The sequence below is a fragment of the Neopelma chrysocephalum genome, unplaced genomic scaffold (assembly GCF_003984885.1).
Source record: "Neopelma chrysocephalum unplaced genomic scaffold, ASM398488v2 Primary Assembly neopelma1_22, whole genome shotgun sequence".
Taxonomy (NCBI): Eukaryota; Metazoa; Chordata; class Aves; order Passeriformes; family Pipridae; genus Neopelma; species Neopelma chrysocephalum.
The window spans coordinates 728490-743523 of NW_020897689.1; the positions used below are offsets into that span (position 1 = coordinate 728490).

At 38.6% G+C, this 15034-nt stretch overlaps 1 long non-coding RNA gene across 1 annotated transcript; it reads left to right on the forward strand.

Moving 5' to 3' along the window:
* Positions 1-385: 385 nt before the first annotated feature.
* On the forward strand, positions 386-7981 carry LOC113968825. Its single transcript, XR_003535295.1, has 3 exons — positions 386-465; positions 6440-6553; positions 7923-7981. It is a non-coding gene; the product is annotated as an uncharacterized LOC113968825 (long non-coding RNA).
* Positions 7982-15034: the final 7053 nt, after the last annotated feature.

Here is a 15034-nt window from a genome sequence, read left to right on the forward strand (position 1 = left end):
GCCAAGCAAGCTTGGACAATGGCAGTGAGGTCCTCAGGACGTAGGTTTGTTTAGAGTGACCTTCTCATAGATGGATGGCCTCACAGGGCTAACGAGCTCCATCTGCCTGGGGGACTGGGAATCGAACCTGGGTCACAGCAGTGAGAGTGCCGCATCCTAACCACTAGGCCACCAGGGGTCCCAGTGATATTATACATATATATATATATATATATATATAATTGCTGCGCAATTAGTGTTGGTAAACCTTTGTCCACTTCAGGTGTATTATTTAATGGAAGTTATTGTTCTGAATTTTTAATGCTTCTAGCCTTGCAATTAATGAAAGCCATATGGACTCCCAGTCATAGCCAGAAGTAAAAATCTCATTAACTGAAGTGATATAGGAGTAGATCCATAGTCTATTGAAACCTATCAGTAACTTGTAATTTTTAGTGTTTGGAAATACACTTCTTTCATCTCAAGGTTAGTGCCAAAAAATCCTTGATTACTTCATCTGAAATTTGCACAGCTGCAATGAGAAATTAAAACTGAGATTTTAAGAAAAACAAGAATGCAATGCATTTCATGGTTACTAAGCATGAAATACCAATTTGATCTCATGGACAGTTCAAGATTTCAGTGGGAGTCACCTGTGCTGAAAGGCAGGTGCAGTGGAGAAGAGTGCATGTAGATAAATAGTTGGAGACTTCAAGGTGTCTCAATGCACCATAGAATACAATAATAAGTTTCAGAAACTGGTACACTGATGTGAAGATTTAAAAAACCCAAACCATCTGAAACATCGGAAACTACATGTAAACAAAAGGTCACATTGCATAGGGGTTGAAAATGTGGCTTTCAGCAGAAAGAAGAAATAAGATTAAAACATGCAGTGATCCCTGGGTAAAAGTATATAGTGACCTTACATATGAATCAGTGTGAAGGTGGAGAACTGCCCCAGCATCTTAGGGAAGTGTACCATAGACCAAGAGGTTATGGGACAGCAGGAACTGCAAGAGAAGCACAACTTACAGTAAGTCATCTGACAGAATAAAATACTTGTAAGTGATACGATGAATTAGGTTTGTAGTGTAGGAAATTGTTTATTTGGAAAGATCCTTTAGCTGGAACAAGTTGCTTGGCAGTGAAAACTGAAGAAGTTAAAAATGTGCAGTTGTAAAATTTCAGAGGTTTTCTCTAACTGATTTCTTTTTCAGATGTCTAAGTTGGCATTGAGGGTATTGAATTTAGTTATCAAAATTGTGCCTAGATTTTCAATGGCACATAGAGCACCACTTCTGGAATAAACACCTAAATTACTACTAAATTACAGCTACTCTACTTAGGGCAGTAAGAATGCAGTGGACATCAGAAAAGACGCCAAACAGAAAGAAGGTGGCTGCCTTTCAAAGTCACTAGAGAAATCTTCCAGGCCTGTCACATCAAGAGGGGCCCTTGGAGGATAGCTGAGCTGAAGAGCTTTTGGAACAAGAAAAGGTGGGAGGTGACAAGCAGCAGATCTCGGCTTGGTGTGAAGCCATATAGAGCAGGACAGAAATTGCAGTGGGCTGGGCAAAGAGCTCTGGTGCAGCACGAGTGCATTGCAAAGATACCAGGCACTGCAGAGGACTGTTTTCCCCTACACCCTTTGAACCAAGACTCCCATCTCCCAGGCCCCCTAAATCTCTGCTCACACTGTGCAGAAATAGGGTAGCTGTGCTGTCATCCCTCTGCAAGAAGCACTGCACTGAGGAGCTTGTGGGGATGCTTGCCAGCTAGAAGTGGGTGAAATTCAATAACCCCAAGTTTTTCTGACAAAGAGAGCTTTTACATTCATTGCCTTTAACATAGGCAACTATTTTAAGCTTCAATGTGAATAAAGGTATTTTTTACTAAGTGCCATTGTTTGCCATTGTTCTGTGTACCTCATCACATGTAGTGCGTAAAAATGCTCTCAGTGGAAATACCTGGATCAAAACCAATGAGGAAGCTACATGCATACTCCAAACACCTGCATATCACAAAAATTTAACAGTGCCAGAACCAAATAGTTCTGGTTTATCTCAGAAGAATGTTTGCAGCTAATCCTCTCTTGTGGACATAGATAAACATACTGCAGCTAATACATACTTATCATAATTCAGCGGAGACATTTCAGAGTGCACCACTTGACTACTTTTCAATTTCTTTTCCTGTTTTGTCATTACCATTATTGGGAGTTTTTTTGTTTGGGTTCTGTTGTTGTTGTTTTTTGCTTTGCTTTGTTGTGGGTTTTTTTCAAATAATTTACAGGTGATTGTTTGGTCCTGTCTTGGAACTACACCACAGTGTACTTCAACTTTCTCTTCTTCTCACTGCTACTTCTCTTTGCATACAAATCTATAGAGCTGTAGAAGAGGTTCACACAGAGCACCTAGCAGTATTGCAGGTTTCTTAGACCTTGTGGCAGTGCTAGTCACTTTGGGGTTTGAAATTTAAATTGCAGGTATGTGATCTATATTTATTCTTCTGTAGAACAGTTGGGTTTTTTAGTCAGATTTCAATTCTCATTTCCTAAGTATTAGGCTTTCATTCAAATCAGTGAAATACTATTTATTCTTTGCTTTTCTTTTAGATGTAATATCAAGTTCGAATCCAGAGTTGGTATAGATCAAGGTATATTTACCAATGGACCAGTGTGTTCCTGCTGTAACTTCAAACATACTTTTCTTCACTTCTCCCCCTTAAGATGGTATTCTTCTCCTGCATGTCTCTCCTGAATTTCTGCTCTACAGACTTCAGCTTATCCTATATTGTTTGACTCTCTCCTCATTCCTCATGCATCTTGTGTCCCAGACTTTTCACTTGATCAGTCATGTGGTTGTACTGTCTCTGATGAAGATTTTGCTGTGAGGAACAGATATTTTGTCTCCTGCATCTTCCTCATAAGCATATCATGAGAGGGTTAATACCAACTTCCGGGTAGGTAAGTAGGACAGAAGGCTGAATTTTGATGCCATTCTCCTAATGGGCCAAGTAGTTCGATTGCAGAAGTGGATAAAAGAGAGTGTGTTTGCCAACAGGTTTAGCCTACTTGAGTTTCCTCATCATCTGGAGACTTCTCTGAGACATTGTTGTCCTCTTATGATTCCACAGTGTCTCTCCCCTGGCATTGAACAAGCTGTTACATGCACTACAGAGACTTTTCCTTGTCTGTGTTTTCTTTGAGACTATGCTGAAGTTGCAAATTTGGGAAAGACAAAAGCAATTAAAAAAGGGCATTGGTTGTTCAGTGTAGAGAACTTCTGATCTAAGGAAATAAAGAGTTATTGATTCCACTTCCATAATGTGGAGCTCTCTGGTCTGGTCTGTCTCCACTGAATGGTTTATCTCACATGCTTTGGGATGGGTGCAGACTGAATGTTATTAATCTTTGGTTCAATCTTCTGAACTAAGAGCATCTAGGGGTCTGTGTGCTGATAGACTAGATAGTCTTGACACCATGCACATGTTACTGCCATGCAGCACGGGTTTGAAGTTGTAGCAGGATAGAGTTTCCTTTAATTTCCTTCACCAAAGGTCATGAGGATGTAGCTTGCAGGAAAAGAAGGAGTGTGTTAATTTGCAACCATACTTCAACCATATCCAAAAGAACTGTAGTTCACTCTTTCTCAGCCCAAATCTTTCCCTGTTCATGCATACCAGAAATTGGTTGTCTGCCTCTGTGCAAACTCCTTCTAGTGATTGACCTGACCTTTGGAGATTTCCTCATGTGTCTCCATCTTCAAACTTTTCTGCACAACCTAACCCAATGTGTGCTGCATGTGAGGCCAGGAATTAAATGCAAGGTTTAATGTATTCTGCTTTGAAAGATGTACATTTGAGAGTATGGCAATCTACCTTTGTTGTGGTTTAGGAATGGATTCCTTACACCAAATAAATGCTAATATTTTGTTCCCAGGGTGGTTTGATAGGCATTATTCTTTTGGTGTGGGGACAGAAAGTATATCAGGGCGGAGCATAGTTATCAACTGAACAAGCTGATTTTGCCAACTAGGAGTGATATAATAGGATAATCACATACTCTGATAAGATCAATATATACCTGGTTGTCTAAAAATTGAGAGTGGTTAAGCATCTCAGTGTTCTAGGATACTAAAGACTCTCTTGGTTTTCTGGTACTCTCATTCATTGACTCAGTCTTCCTTTTGCCTTTTGATTTACAATCCTGGTAAAAATCCTTTGTGAACAGAGATTATATGTTTCTACAATGGTTGGCAAGTGATCCCATTCAGAGCTGGAATTCTACTCAATAAGAATAAAACTATATTTTAGATGCTGGTGGGTATTCCTTCTCACAGATAGGCATAGCATGTGATATCTGAGAGAAGGCATGTATCTATGATTTTACATATTAAGTGGGTTTGAATCATTCATAGGCTTTAGGGAAGTGCCTGCAAGCCTATTTCACTACCATGGTAGCCCCAGAGCAAATGCAATGCTAATACTCCTGCTTAGAGATTTTAAATAGTTTGTAAGCTGCTATAAAAAATGTGTTGTCAAACTCTGCAACTAATTTACTTCTTCCAGTCTATAAAACAAGGAAAGGAAACATCTGTTTAAATAGAAATGTAATGGCAGTGGGGATTATACTTTTCTTGTATCTGTTGTTATTCATTGTGTTCAATTGGTTTAAACATACAAAAATGAATGTCATTGATTAATAAGTAGTAATATTTATTAGAGCTTGAAACCCTGTACAAGCCTGTGTAGATGAACATTTTTGTGACACTGCTGGCATTTCTGAAACAAATTAAGCAGATGTGGGAACATTCCAGACATTGCTGAAAACATAGTTCACTCCACATGGATGAAGTTATGGCAGAGTTAACACAGATGACTGGAGCTATCAACACAACATCTTTGTCCATAAATTCTCTGCAGAAAGGGTTAACATGTTGCAAAAGGTATATACTGTATGGGAATTTTCATATTCCTCTGTGTGATTCATTTATTTATATGTGCTCTATGTCTGTCTCTCAGATTATTCAGCCCCTGGTATGCCAGAATAAACGCTTTAGAAAGGTCAGCCCTGCTTGCAGGGAGCCAGCCTTGCCATCCTCCGAACTTGGAAAATGCAGTAACTGTTTCTTGCATGTGCTTTAGAATACTCATGAAGAAAATATACTAGAACAGATTTCAGTGGAGTGTGAAAAGCACTAAAGGGTTTTACCTTGACCATTGTTTACTGTGAAATGCAGGTCCAGTGCTTTGGCAAAGCATGGGCTGAGAGGCTGTACCTTGTCTGCTCTATTCTACTTGGTTTATATGGGGCTTTTTCATTTAGAAGCTAAGACAAACCCAAGTTATGCTGTTTCTTACAGAAAGGAAATAAATAATTTGATATGAATGTTGTGACATAAACAAGTGAGCTGAACAAAAATACTGGGTGCACATTCTATTGCTCATTTCTTACTCCAGAGCCTGTGGCACTCTGTTTCTGAGCCTTGAGGACCCTGGAAGAAAACTGGCCAAGGCACAAGTGGTTTTTTAATAAGTTTATATGTAGAATGTAGAGCACATAGAATATGTAGGAATAAAACAGTGTACAAAAGCTTTTTATTAATTCAAGCACTTCAGCAGTATTTGTAAGAGCATCCGGAAGAACGTTCAGGAGCAAAGGCAGTGGAACAAAAAACAGGTAACCCTGTGCATTGGAATGCAAGGAAAAAGGACTGTAACATATAGGGCTGGGATCCTCCAGAGACACAGTCAGTCATAGCTCAGGGTAGAGACTCTCCATTGACTGTACAATAGTGCGTGTACATTTCATGTGGTAATTATTAGAAAGACAAGTAAATCCAGATGCATTCATGGTTTTAGTATCCACATAGAAAAGCATAAGTGATCATGGTTCCTTTTAATTTGCCTTGGGTAGCTGGAGAGGGCAATTAGAGCTCTGTAAAATTGCATAAATGGATCAAAATTTCAGTATTTAATTTCTAATTTCCTTAGCCAATTTTTGTCTTTAACCAGTATTTTCTCTTCATCAAAACAAAACAAACAAAAAATCTCTTCATCAGACCATTCCTAAGACTTGATTTGTGAAGTGTTATTTCTCTTCCATGGTGACTGCTAGAACAAAACCAATGGTGGAGCACATCTAGTGAGCCATGAAGTAAACAATGAGTATACACTAATGGTAAACTCTCAGTGAAATATCAGGACACTAAGTTTAAGACTTAATCTGTGCAAGGCACAATTAGGGACCTAATTAACATTTTCATGAAAAATAAAAATTTGCTTAGAGGTACAACTGAATCTTTGAAAACTTGGATTTTCTCAATGAGGACTCAAGTGGCATTTCATGGGGTTAGAATGAATTTTCTTAGGCCAGGATCTCTTTTGGGCTAAGCAGAAAAAACAGCTTAACAGCCCTTTAAAACATGGATTACATATTTTGTTTTTTATTTTTTAGATCTTTGTATACCTTTTAATCACTATTCTGGAAAGTCCAAGTGTGGTGCTGTATTGTGAACCTCATAACATCCAGCAGCTACTCTAGTTCAGTGGGTGAAATTCAAGGTTGAAGGTATTTATGTCAAAATAAAGTATATTTATAAACTCAATGAAGACAATAAGATGAAAAAAAGGAACTTTGTTGTTGTTTTAAACACTCCGTTATTTCCTTGAAGACTCATCAACCAATGCAATTTTAAAATATTGTCTTATCAACCAGAAAAGGACAAACAAATACATCCTTTTAAATATGTCCTCTTCACATGAGTAATAAAATGAAAAATGAAGTTCAGCATATGCAATACCTTATCAGGACATGAATGAGCCTTTTTTAAATGTCTCTGAAAGGCAACCTTCACTTTTGCAAGAACAAATAATGGAAGAGCTTAAAAATCCTGCATGCAGGCTATTTGTAACACTTGAACAATGTCAATCAGAAAGATTTGAACCAGCGGGAAATGATTCCATTGGTTTTCTAGCTTTGATCACAAGAGGGAGTATTCGCAAGTAATCTTTCCTTGTAAAAACAAAAATGCTGCTTAACAGTGCAAGCAGTGGGTTTGGGCAATTAACTGTTTTCTGCAATGCACTAACAACATCCGTATCAAACTTCAACAGGTGCAATTTTTTTTCTTGTCTGTTTGTGGAAGTGTACATGATGAGACCTTCAGAAATTTCATACAGGTTGTATACCAATCATGGTGAAGATTTTGAGAGGAAGAAATTACAGTCTAATACTGAGAGCCAGATGACCATGGCATAAATCCTTTGTCAGTGTGTCAAAGGAATAAATGAATCTTTCTTCTACTTGTATCTTTCTGCCCAAAAGATGCTGGCCTTTCCATAAAGGAATTTTGAATTTCTATTAGTTATAATCTTTAATTATATTTTTTCAGAAGATAGAATGTCAAGGAAAGGAACATATGGAGTGCAAAAATAAAAAAAGGCAGTTTTGGACTAGTATGATTTAAAGGTCACAGTTTAATGCTATCTGCAAGTTCATAACAGCAACAAAAAATTCCTCATTCATTACCACTGACATGGCTTGCAGCTGTGTTTGGTGCTGATCAATTATCTTACTCTAATAAAGGGAAGACAATCCCACAGGTAGAATTAAAAATAAAGAAAAAGTAATACTGGCATAGTTTGTTACATGTTCTAACCAAACATCTTGAAACCAAGCCATGAATTAGTGAAGGTTCATAATTTTTGTGCAAATTAAGAATAACTTTTGCCTGTCTTTGACCTATAAGCAGAATTTGACCCAGAGAGGGCAATACTGCTGATGCAGTGGGAGTGCAATGACACTGAAGGGGAAGGAGGGGGGAGCCCATGTTGTTGTAGGAATAGAGAATTGCTTGAGGTTTCAAAGGAAAATGGTAGCAGGCTTCATAATTCCCAAACTGCTGGGTTAACCTTTTCCTCATTTAAAAATGTTACAGGACTGTTTGTAAATCAGAGGAACATGGAGCAAGGGAAGAAGGATTTGCTTTAAAGCCACAATGTCAGGTAGAGTTATGCTCTATATAAATGTGATTTTTTTTGAAGACTGCTAGATCAATAGCAACTTTCCATGAAATCAAATGTGGAAAATTGTTCCACCAAAAAAAAACCCTTTTATTTGTATTTAACCATTCCACCAGAGCATCTGCAATCCAAAGGAAGGGGCTTTGTTCAAACCCCTCAGAGCCAGTTTTTCTGGCCTTCTGTGAGAGCAATTAATCATTTTTCTGTAAGGACAGCTGCTCTTTGTGGTCAACATGTACTTTTCCTGACCGCACAGAGGTGTTTTGATGATGGTTGGCAGAGCAGTGTGTCAGGAACTTGCTTACTGACATTACTGATGGGTGGTAACATATCAGAGCCAGTGGCAAGGTCTGAGTGGCCAAATTATGAAGGAATGGAAAATGCCAAGCCAACGCTCAGAGGTGTGAGCAAAGATGGTACCTCTCTGCCCTTCCCCTCCAAACCACCACGCACACCTGTCAGCTCTGCAAAGCGTCTGTGAAGTCTGTGGTTTCAAGGAGAGTGTGTGGCAGCAGGCAAGGAAGAGGAGAGGAGGAGGCATCAGCTGACCATGGCCACACACATGCACCTGTCCTTACAGTGGGAAGGAGACATTGTTGCTCTCTAACAAAGAGAAATTTAAATTGGAGAGCTTGAAATGAGTTTTAATAGCTCTGATTTGCTCATCTTTGTGCGTAGGTTTATCATTTCATCCCCTACTCCCTGTCAGTAGCCATTCTTCTTAATGCCTGGAATAAGCACCAAAATAGCTGTGCTGGAGCCAGCCTCTACCTACTCTGTCCTTCTGACCTACTCCATCCCTCTGATGTCTTGGAGAAGGGGTGATAGGATGACATCCATTCATGCAAGTGGAAGTGTCCATGTCTTGGGGCAACTTGGAACTGAACCTATTTCATAGCCCCAAGAGTCAGGATACAGTGAATATTTTGGCTTTAACTACACTGGAGAAGCTTTCAGGCAATGAGTTAAGAGGGTTTCTACAAAATCATTTTTTTTTTCCCAGCTGTTACTTGAGTTTCTCCAGTTCCCATGCCTGATTTCTAAACTACTTCCTCTTTTAAAGTTACATGTTCCCTTCGTCCCAGAGTTGCTCTTAAAAACAGGAGCACAGAGAATATCCTTTCAGCTTGATGTGAATTGCAAAGCAGGGCTCTCTCCTTCCATTCTTAAACACGAAGGGTGGTACAAGTAGCAATGCTGACAGTGTACATTTGCAGATGCCACCATATGGGTCTTGAAAAACTAGTTGCACCGATGATTCCCTGCACATGTAGGAGACAGTTTGCATTGTTGGCATCATCCCTGCACAGAAACAAGCACAGCTTAGCAAAGCTAAGCAGATGGCACTAGATCTGGTGCCAGGGAAGCACTGAATTAAAGGTTATACCCACCAGGTTTGATGTGGTGCCAGTTTGAATTGGTACAGAAGCTTCGGCCCACCTGCTTATTGGCCCTGTGACATCTGGCATCTTTTTTTTTTTCTTTTTCCCCTTGGACTAAGCTAAATGCAGCGAGGAAAAATGTCATTTTAAAAGCTAGTTACCAATAAATGGGATTAAAATTCTCTAAGAAAAAAAGAAAGCTTACAAATACATTATGTTTAACACTGCTATATTAGAGATCTTGGGACAGCTTTGTGAAGATTATATAATAGAAAATACTGGTCTGGGCAAACCCACATTTTACAGAATCTCCTAATGGTCAGGGAGGCACAGTAATGAACAGGCGTAGCTGTTAGGAGTTTATGGCTGCACATAGCAGCTCACTGTCTCAGACTGTCACCACACATATGTTGTCACTCAGAGCAGGAGAGATATTTTATGCTATGCCACCTGAGTGTGGCTGGTGTAGGTGACTAACAAATAGCAATGCACCCAGCTAAACTTATTGTCTATTCCACTTGGGTTTCTCCCTCACTCGTTTATGTCGTCACTATTCATGTTCTTTTTTTTTTTTTCCCTCCACAGGTTCACATGCTGTATACACAAATATGCTGCCATGGGGACTGTGCTTGTTGCAGAGACTAAAACTGTTTATATATCTTCTCCATTAGGGATTTAATCCCTGCTCCCTTGGTGTGAAATGAAAGCATGCAGCTGTATGGCACTCTGGAGATGATTACCAATAGGGCTAAGCCTGAGTTTATACACACCATGAGCCAGATTAATCAACAATTTATTGACTCAAAATTGAATCCATACAGCATTGTTTTTGACTTTTTTCTTTCTTTCCTTTTTATTTTTTTTTTAAGAGTGTCTCAGTCTGCCTGAATAATTTTGGTAGAGAATTGTCAGAAAATCATTGAGCCAGATTTATTAAAGATCTGAAAAATAGTGACAGGTATTGTGTGATTTCTAAGGCTCCATCACAGAATGGCAGGGAGGTCGATGTGCTTATAAACCGTAGACATACATTTTGAAATCATCAGTGCTGGTTTGGAGTCTTCATTATAAAAAGAAGGGAAAAAATGATCAGCTTTGGAACTTGCCTTGAATTTTCTTGGCTTCTGTACAGTCAGTACCAATGTTTAGGAAAAAACTAATGAAAAGATGATAGGAATGGATAAATAAGGCAACATATAGCTGAAGAGATAAATGTATTGAGGAGCCAGTTAAAATGCAATTGTATTTCACAGCAGAAGACCATTGGTCTCCTCCACACAGCAACAAGAAAAGCGTTGTATGCCTGGAAATCTTTAGCTTGAGAATAATTTTTTATAAAAAACAGACTAATATGAAACATCCAAATTTTCCAATGCTGACCTTTGGGTTAGAAAGTATTTGCTAAGGACCTGATCCAAAGTTCACTGAAGTTAATGGAAACGCTTTGTTGGAGCCTGTCTTTTATTGACCTTGTTGCTGGTGTCTCTACCTCTCGTTTTCTCCAGCGCAGGCAACTGCATGGTGTTCTCCGATGCAGAAGGCTGCAATGCAAGTCCTTTTCTAGCACAGATATGTGCTGGGTTTCAAGCTGGCCACTGGCTTTTTAAACTGTCCCACGGCACAGCTTTGGCTTCTGCCTTGTCTATAGATTTCCAGGGTCAGAATTTCATGGCTTTCAGCTCTAACCTTCTATATTTGCTGTTTGTAGAAATCAGCCTCATTGAAGTAAGTGAAGACACAAGAGCTGGATCTTTTCTGGCAAGGTATCTATAAGGATCAAAGACTTGGGAGTAGCTTCCTTCTCCAGCTGCCTCTGAAGCAGCCTTGTCTGTGAGCAGCTCTATGACTCTCCAGATCTTCAGATTTTCAGAGATGAAGGTGTGCAATGGCAGCTCTGTTGGTTTTGAGGATGAGTGAGGAGAGCCAGGCTGGCCTGCCTTTTTGTGTCTCACTTTACATGTTGTCAAAGCAATATTTGGGTTATTTACTTGGATTTTGAAGAATGTCAACACTGAAATAAAAACAATGGGCAAGGCTTTGAACCCTTATTCACAACAGATCCTCCTCCTCGTCTTCTCTGATCTTCGGAAATGTATCATTCAGTCCAGTAGCAATACCAGTTGAAAAGTGGTTTGTTTGTTGTTGGCTTTTTTTTTTTTAATGATTTGACAAATGTTCTATTTACATAACAGATTGGTAAATAGTTTGGAGACAAATCGCTTTTTCTATCTTGTCAGATTCCCTCATCTAATACTGCTTTCTCAGAATATTGTCTAATAAATTTTTTCCCAAGCATTTTCAAATTATAGGCAATATCTCATTTAACCCACAGACAGCGATGCTGAATTAAAAATGACATTCCTGAAGAAAAAGATTATAAACATAGAAGTTTATTACATATCTGTAATCACATACAATAAGGATAGAAATTTCACTAATGATTTGCCTGAATTTAGTCTATTTTCTTTTTCTATGGTTTATTACTACTGCAGTTTAGATTTTTCCATCTGGCACAATCATTTCCATCACTGTCACTCTCTTCACCATCTTTGAATCCTTCCCCCTTTTAGTGTCTTCACTACTCTCTCATCTTCTTTGAATTCAAATCATCATTGGCTTCTCTTATGGAATTTGAAATACAGTATTTCCTAAATCATTCAGTGACAACTTCTGGATTTATCTGATCCCATGCTGTCTTAATCCAAAGGAAAAGCAGTGCTGCACTAGGACTTCTTTATCTTCCCTGTAGGAGTTACAGCAGGATCCCATGCCAAGAGCCATAAGGGCTACAAACATTCTTTAAAGGGCTTGCTCTCTACTACATCAGGCACCTGCAGTTGTGACATTCCTCCTGGTGCAACTGCAAGAGCTGCATTCTTTCCTCCAATGATATTCTTCATTGCTGGTGTTAGATAGCCTTTGAATGCACCTAGGATATAGGACAAGCATTCTCCTTTTGCATACCAGCACACCTGGTCTCCTGTTCCAAATGATGTTCAGCCAATCCTTCATTAAGTCTGTAGACATCCATCCTTGGTTTTGACACCTAACAATTATTCCAGTAGGCAGCTGGTCCTTCAGCATTGTTTTCCGCTTCAAGATCACATACGGTGGCAATTTTATGCCATCTGCTAACACTGCCAGCATTACTGTAATGCACATTTCTTCATTCCCCAAAGTTTTGATGATGATGGATTTTGTGCCTGTTTCTTCAATGACGTAATTGGATGGCTCATGAAAGGAAACTGGTGTCTCATCTGCATTTCCCATTTGGCTCAGCAGGTAATCGTGACATTTATGCAATCCAATCATGCATTGTAGTGCATGTGCAGTGCAGTGACTTTTTTGGTGAAGTCGGAAGGCAGATCATGGCAAAACAAATTCTTCTCCTTAGGCAAAAAACATCATGACACATCATCTTTATGCACCAGCCATTACTGATTTTGAACTTTTGCCATGTAGTTTGTCATGCTTGTGCTATTTCATGAGATTTTCATGTAATGATTTCTGGTGCAACAAGAGTTCTATCCTTTTTTTTTTTTAGAACACACGTTCTGCAACTTGTCTTTCTACATAAGAAGAAGGGCTGGAGTAGATGACCTTCAAAGATCCCTTTAAACCTGAGCTATTCTGTGTTTCTGGGATTCTGTGATAACTCACGGAAGTGCCCTTTTCAGGCACTGATTTCTTCATTGAGTTAGTGTATAACCGTTTATGTTTTCATTATTGCCATCTTGTCCCATATGCCTAAGCAACATTATATTTCCTCTTGGGCTCACAATTGTTAGTTAGTACCCAGAGTACCACCAGGAATTTTAAATTTGCATTGTAATCCTTCTTATACTTTTTGGTATGTTCCTTCTTGCACTTGTCCCTCTGATCTTCAGATGTTTTGCTATTTCCCAATTTACCTAAAACTATTTAAAAAATCACACTGGAATTCTCTAATCCACCCCTCATCTATTCTCTAGTGACCAAAACATCCGACAGTAAACCACTGTGTTATCTTCCTCAAACTTTATGCTGCTTTGGGCAGGTTTGTGCACATAACTAAGGAACCTTTGATGATGCACAGTCATGGTATTATAATAATGCAAAAGAAAGACAACCTCCACTTTGTAAGTTAACTTTCTGGACAAAACCCTCTAATCTTGCTTTTGTGTAAAGAGAGTGTTGTGGGGTTTTTTCTGTTGCTCAGGTCAGATTCAGTCAGAAGTTCTTGGTAGTCAGGAAACTAGAACATAGACTATGTATCCACTCAAGAACAGCTAATTTTTTTATTAAACTAGTTAAATGAGGTCTGCGTAGCACATGACTTGTGAAATCGTCTTTTTGGCCAGCTAAACCTGCAGACACAGCATGTGCACTCTGGCATGGGCAGAGGTTGGCTGAGCAATGACCCTCAACTATGGCCAAGGCTGAGGCCTCATCAATACCCACATGCCTCTGGTGTGCTGGCCAGTCATCCAGTTAGTGTTTGTGCAACTAGAGAGAGATAATAGGTCTTTTACCCAGTATTTCCTTGCTGTAGATTATATGATGGTTATACTGGCCCTTTACATAGACATTTAGCTTGAGTAATTTACAATAAACACTGCATACACAAATCATGTAATGCCAGATGATAAGTAAAATACTGCTCATAACAACCCAAATACAAGGTATTTTCAATGCATAAGTGAACCTATTCAGAAATAACATTTTAATAATTGTAGCATTCTGACTTTAAACTTTTTACTATATTTTTATATTGTGAAATACATAAAAGGAATACAATGAAATTATCTGCATTAACAAAAAAAAAATCCAAGAAATCAACACCTTGTCTTTGTATATAATTTCTTGTAACTAACTACTAGCATGGTTTAAAAATAACAACAAAATTAATTGGTAGCATCCTACTCTTCTACTGCTTCAATCCATAACACTAAGCATTGAACACTTTTTTTTTCATCCAGGGACTAATTCTGGATAATAAATTGTGTGTTGCTGTGAAGTGCCTCATAGCAATGGAATGCGTTTAACTTCTTTAATTAAGTTTCAACCGGATCTATATTTAAAAGAACATTGTTCCTTCATTATTTTGGTGATTTGGATTTAACTTCACAAGTTACAGAGTAAAACAGTTTTATAGACTTTCTTTATTATTTGAATGGTAGACATATAAAAGTGAACAAAAAAAAGGTCGTTTGTATTTGAAAGTTTTATTGCTTCAGTTATAGATAGTACATATGAGTTTAAAAAGATTGTGGCCTGTAATAGTTCCGCTATATATTTCTGGGTTTGCTCTTTAAATTAAAAAAGTGTGGAGGCATGAAAAACAGATACTTTCAACCCATTTTCCTCCAGAGTGAGAAAAATATATGTTTGTTTTGGGGTGCTGGGAAAATTCTATATAGGGATGGAGCATTCTGAAAAGATTCTCTACTTCCTAAGCAATTTCTTTGGAGTTGGTATTGACCATATTGCAGTTCACAGGCTCAGGTCTGAATTTTAGAGGTGAGTATTTGATACCTAAGGAGACATAGGGTTTTTCGTTGCAAAATCTGCTCTACAATGTAAAGTGTCAAAACAAGACTGACATGTTCACCTGTTGCTTGTTGCTTTCTGAGAGAAATCTTGAAGCTGGAGGCCACAGAATGGCT